Genomic DNA, 6,000 nt, shown 5'->3' with positions numbered 1-6,000 from the left:
GCACCGCGCTGGGTACAGGGGGGACGTCAGCGTGTCTGCGCAGAGCAGGAACTAACAGCACCGCGCTGGGTACAGGGGGGACGTCAGCGTGTCTGCGCAGAGCAGGAACTAACAGCACCGCGCTGGGTACAGGGGGGACGTCAGCGTGTCTGCGCAGAGCAGGAACTAACAGCACCGCGCTGGGTACAGGGGGGACGTCAGCGTGTCTGCGCAGAGCAGGAACTAACAGCACCGCACTGGGTACAGGGGGGACGTCAGCGTGTCTGCGCAGAGCAGGAACTAACAGCACCGCGCTGGGTACAGGGGGGACGTCAGCGTGTCTGCGCAGAGCAGGAACTAACAGCACCGCGCTGGGTACAGGGGGGACGTCAGCGTGTCTGCGCAGAGCAGGAACTAACAGCACCGCGCTGGGTACAGGGGGGACGTCAGCGTGTCTGCGCAGAGCAGGAACTAACAGCACCGCGCTGGGTACAGGGGGGACGTCAGCGTGTCTGCGCAGAGCAGGAACTAACAGCACCGCGCTGGGTACAGGGGGGACGTCAGCGTGTCTGCGCAGAGCAGGAACTAACAGCACCGCGCTGGGTACAGGGGGGACGTCAGCGTGTCTGCGCAGAGCAGGAACTAACAGCACCGCGCTGGGTACAGGGGGAACGTCAGCGTGTCTGCGCAGAGCAGGAACTAACAGCACCGCGCTGGGTACGGAGGGCACGTCAGCGTGTCTGCGCAGCACAGGAACTAACAGCACCACGCTGGGTATGGAGGGCACGTCAGCGTGTCTGCGCAGAGCAGGAGCTTTTCTGATTGAGGGGTTTATAGTTCTGAGTAAAATTATTCCATGAATATTCACTTACCGTGTGTTAATGAGCATCCATTTACGGTACACACACCGCCTGATGCATTTGAGGTGAAGAGTTCCTCGAACAAGAGAATGTTTCACGTGGACAAGGTCTAATTTCCATGCAGGGTTCAGTCATGTCCTGTTTCCTGGAAGGAATAGGAGATTCGCAGTGAGACTGTTTAAAGAATTACTGTTTACCGGATGCTCTCTATGCCTTCTGTCTGTTTAGAAGCAGTGAGTCACTGCACACACAGCCTTATGTGCACTCTCACTGTCACACCCAAGCACTCCCTGTTTCACACCCACATTTGGAGTACTTTGGGGCTTGTGTATTATTATTATTGCAGTATTTTAAACCCAGTATGTTAGTATCTACAGCTGCTGGGTTTCACACTGTGAAAGTACCTCCCTGTGAAAACAAGAGGGTCACCTTGAGGGAACACATCAGATATTTCATACTGGTCAGATTAGTCTTTAAATTTAAGTACACCTATTATTCACCTATTATTCTTAAATGTCATTCGAATTATTTCCAGATAACAAGCGTTACAGTGGGGGTTTGGGGGAAAATATCTTGTGCTTTTTTAATAGTAACTAAAAATAAATGGCACAAGAAATTAAATACTAAATGTACTTATTTCATGGCATGATACACACTTCACTTCTGAAACTGGACACCGTGAGACAGCAATGTGGGAAATGACTGCGAGAATGAAACAAAGCGAAGCTTTATTTCCACAAGTACATTAATCTGCTTATTTTTTGCTAATTTCACACACACACACACACACACACGCACGTGTAGGGTAAACATGTCCTTATGGGGCTCATTCATTTCAATGGGAAAAATACTAACGCTAACTATGACAACCTTAACCCCTACCCTGCCCTAACCATAACCATAAGTAACCAAGCAAAATATAAGAGTTTTTGCATTTTTAGTTTTTTCATAGCAGTCACTGATTTTTATAAAATAGAGTTTTCCCTTATGGAGACCAGGAAATTGGTCCCCATAAGGGAAAAAAAACAGATATTTTTTATCACGTTATGGGGACATTATGTCCCATAAGGATAGGTAAACTCGCTCACACACACACACACACACGTACACACACACACACACACACAAGTACACACACACGTACACACACACACGTACACACACATGCACACACACACGTACACACATACAGGTACACACAGGCACACACACGTACACACACACGTACACACACACACGCACACACACACGTACACACACACACACGCACACACGTACACACACACACGCACACACACACGCACACACACACAGGCACACACACAGGTACACACACACACACGTTCCACTTTGCAATAGCACCACTGACAGTTGACCATGGAATATCTAGGAGGGAAGGAATTTCATGAACTTACTTATCGCAAAGATGACATCCAATGACAGAACCACACTCGAATTGAATGAACTCTTCAAAACGACTAATACTTTCATAAATGTTTGTAAACCTAACAGCATGGCTAGGTGCTTGATTCTATACACCAGTGGCAATGAGTCTGAGTAAACAAATTTGTTGGTACCATTTCAGCTCATTGGAAAAGCACTTTATTCCTTCTGAGAGGTGACTAAATTAAAAGCAATTGTCTCATGTATAACTGCATGACTTTGAAATGTCATTGAGGAAAGTGAAAAGAGATTAATTATCGCTTATTCCACACAGATATTCTAAAATGGCCTGGACAGATTCTGTGGTACCCCTAGAAAAAGATTTTAAATAATTGGATTATAGTGATTTTTCAAACTAATGGTTTTCTTTAATTAGTAGCACACAATCTTCAATTTTGTAATCAGTCACACAGCCTATTTACATGGAGAAGAGAAATCACTCTACGGTTTGGTATCACCAAGTGCACCAAACCAAACACGCAGGAGAGATAGCAAAGCAGAGGGCTGTCTGAGGAGATCATGGAGAAAATTATACACAAGCATGTTAAATTCTACAAGACAGCAGCCGCATTTTCCTGTGACTACAGCTGCAAATATTAAGAAATTTAAGGTCTATCAAACTTCCCTAGACGTGGCTGCAAGATGAAAATCGATTGAGCAGAAGGATGGTCAGAATGGAGACAAAAAGTCAAGAAGGACTTCCAAAGAGATACAAGCTGAACTCCCAGGTCAAGGTGCATCAGCATCTGACTGCACCATCCGTCGCTGTTTGGGTGACGAGGGACTCAAAGGCAGAAGACAGACTCCACTGGTGAAAAGAGCATATAAGGAAGCCAGAGTGGAATTTGCTAAAATGCACATTGACAAGCCCCAACGTTTCAGGCAGAATGTCCTTTGGAGAGATGAGACCAAACCGGAGCTTTTCGGCCAGTCACTTCAGTTCTATGTTCACCGATGGGGGAAAAAATTGAAGCTTTCAAAGAAAAGAACACCATACCTATTATGGACACAATGAAATCTCAAGGCTGTCAAGATATTCTGGAGCAAAACGTACTGCCCAGTGTCAGAAAGCTCTGTCTCAGTCGCAGGTCATGGGTCCTCCAACAGGATGATGACCCAAAACACACAGCTAAAGCAGCCATGAAGAACAGTGCTGGACTGTTCTGAAGTGACCCTATGAACCATGGGCTGGATCCTATCAAACATCTACAGAAGGAACTGAAATACTGTTTCTGTGTGTGTGTGTGTGTGTGTGTGTGTGTGTGTTTATATATAATATATATATGGCTGAGAATGGAGTTGCTCAGTCAGTCCATATCTGGCCATTTATCGATGGTCTTCCTCAAGGACACAGTGGGCTGGTTCTGCTGGGGTTTGAACCTTCCAATCAAACACAGAGGCTTAACCTACTGAGCCACACCCCACAAAGGAGAGTGGAACGATTGCAATGAGTTGACCAATCAGATCAGTCCCGATTCAGCCAATCAAACTGCTCGCTGCTCCTGGATTGAGGACATGAGCTTGCATCACTGCCCCCCCCCCCTCCCTTTTACCATCTCCTGTTGAATTTCCCTAGTAAGGAGAGGCAGAGGCAGAGTCCCTAAACACCCCCACCAAAGCCCATTTGCCTTGAACCCGAGTTCCTGCCATGACACCCAAAGCGCGCTTCTCTCCCAGCCTGTGCCACTGCTTTAACTGACCCTTAAGAACTGGGAAATGTCTGCAGGGATGAGGCTCTTTACTGGGCGATGAATAGCACTGGAAGGTAAAGATGGCTTGTATTACATATTTATTGCATTCCTGTCCGATTTCCATTTTCTCAAAAGCATCACAAGGGGAAGAAAACATCTTGGGTGACACCTGTCAGCCTGCCGGGCTCACGCTGGGGGGGGGGGGCATTCAAGCTCCAGAGGGAGGTGTCACTTTTTACAGCCAAGCATGTTTCAGCCACATCCGCTCTTACTTAGATGATAAAGTTTAAACGCTGCCTTCATCTCTCAGAAGATCAGCAGTAACCAAAGAGGCATCTGCATCATCGCGTTGCTCTGATTGGTGGACGAGAAAACCGAACCCACAGGCCAGTGGCTACCGCTGTACCTCCACTAGGGCGGCAGCAGTGAGTCTCCTCCCTAGATCAGCAGCTACAAGCAGTATATAATAATAATAATAATAATAATAATAATAATAATAATAATAATAATAAGCTTGCAGAGCTTATAATTACAGATCCAACCTGGCGGGGGGGCTGGATGCATGCTGGGAAAGAACTAACCACCCCCGTCAGCAAGAGCCACTCCCAGACTCGGACAGGCCTGGCTTTTAGCACATTCTTCTGCAGTGAGGAAAATGATGACAATGTAGCCCCCCCAGAGGTACCAGAAGTTGACTGTCTCTTCTTTTTTGGGGGGGGCAAAGAGAGGGGCATGGCTGTGGTGCTGATGGGAGGCTGATTTGTCAAACTGTGACAGGACTCCTCTTCCTCCTCTCTGCCTTCTTGCTTGGTCAGCAGGCTGCTGTATGCCACCCCCCACGCCCCCCGCTTTCTCCCCCCCGCCCCCCGAAAAATGCAGCAGCAGATGTGAACCATTCACTCTCATTCTTGTTCACTTGTAAAGCAATAATGTGCCCCTGATTATTTCTAACCCATATAATACCTCTGCTTGAAAAGAAGAGAGTAGCAGGCATCTTCCTTGGTGGCCCAAATAAGACCCGGGTGGATCGAGCTCAGCCCGCGGGGTCCTGGACGCGACAGACCGGCGTGCAGGGATGCGAGATGCTCCTTTACAGCATAAAACCGCCAGTTTAAGAATCACACACCTCCAGAGGGAACGCAGGCGCTCCTGACGGCATGCCTTGGATACCGGTATTTTCATTTTGCTACCTTATTTGGTGATTATTTTAAATAGATATCATTCACCCCCCCCCCCCCCCATTCCACGGAAAGGCTGGAAAACATTTTTTTCACAATTTTCACAACGTTTTCGCGGGCGTGATATTGATGTTGTACAAGAGCCACCGGCCACCGGGTCTAGCGGCACTTAGCAGAACAACAAGCCTTTGCTGGCGGAGGGTCACTCCCTGAAACGGGATACTCGTGCTTCTCGGCTACTCCGAGGCAAGTTTAATATTGTCCAATATCATCTAGTAACAATAGTATAAATGCATCATAAAATATTTTCAAAGATCTCGATGGTCAAGCACCCAAGCATATTTTTGGATAATGAACAGGTACGGTATTGGGTGCACTCAGTCTGCAGACCTCCCGCAATCGTTACTTTCTATATATCTGGCTTTTTTCCTTGTTCCGTCATTTCAAAAATAAGTGAGGGCTGATCAACCGGTACACATAGGAAAGGAGCAGCTTCCGCCGCAGCATCGACTGCGATCCAACACACACCTGTATCCGTTTGTGCTCCTTGATGAATCCTATAAGCCAGGCTTTCTCCTAGCTGTCAAACACGATCGCCCCTCGGGACCGGATCTGGAGGGAGTTTCACTTAATTACGCCCCTATAAAACGTGATATCTTTTCAGCAAGTGGGCATCCACACTACACTGCCCATGTTACATTATCAGGTACGCGGCGGGCCAGCAGGCAAAACGCCGCTTAAACTGAAGCTTGTCTTTTGTCCAGGCAGCTAGGCGTCTAGAGCAAGAAGCTTTGGCTGAATTATTCCTTGAATGATGAAATTGCAGAAACCAATGAAAGACTGTGGAGC

Source organism: Paramormyrops kingsleyae, chromosome 5 (assembly GCF_048594095.1).
Source record: "Paramormyrops kingsleyae isolate MSU_618 chromosome 5, PKINGS_0.4, whole genome shotgun sequence".
Classification (NCBI taxonomy): domain Eukaryota; kingdom Metazoa; phylum Chordata; class Actinopteri; order Osteoglossiformes; family Mormyridae; genus Paramormyrops; species Paramormyrops kingsleyae.
Note: the sequence above shows the minus strand (reverse complement) of the source record.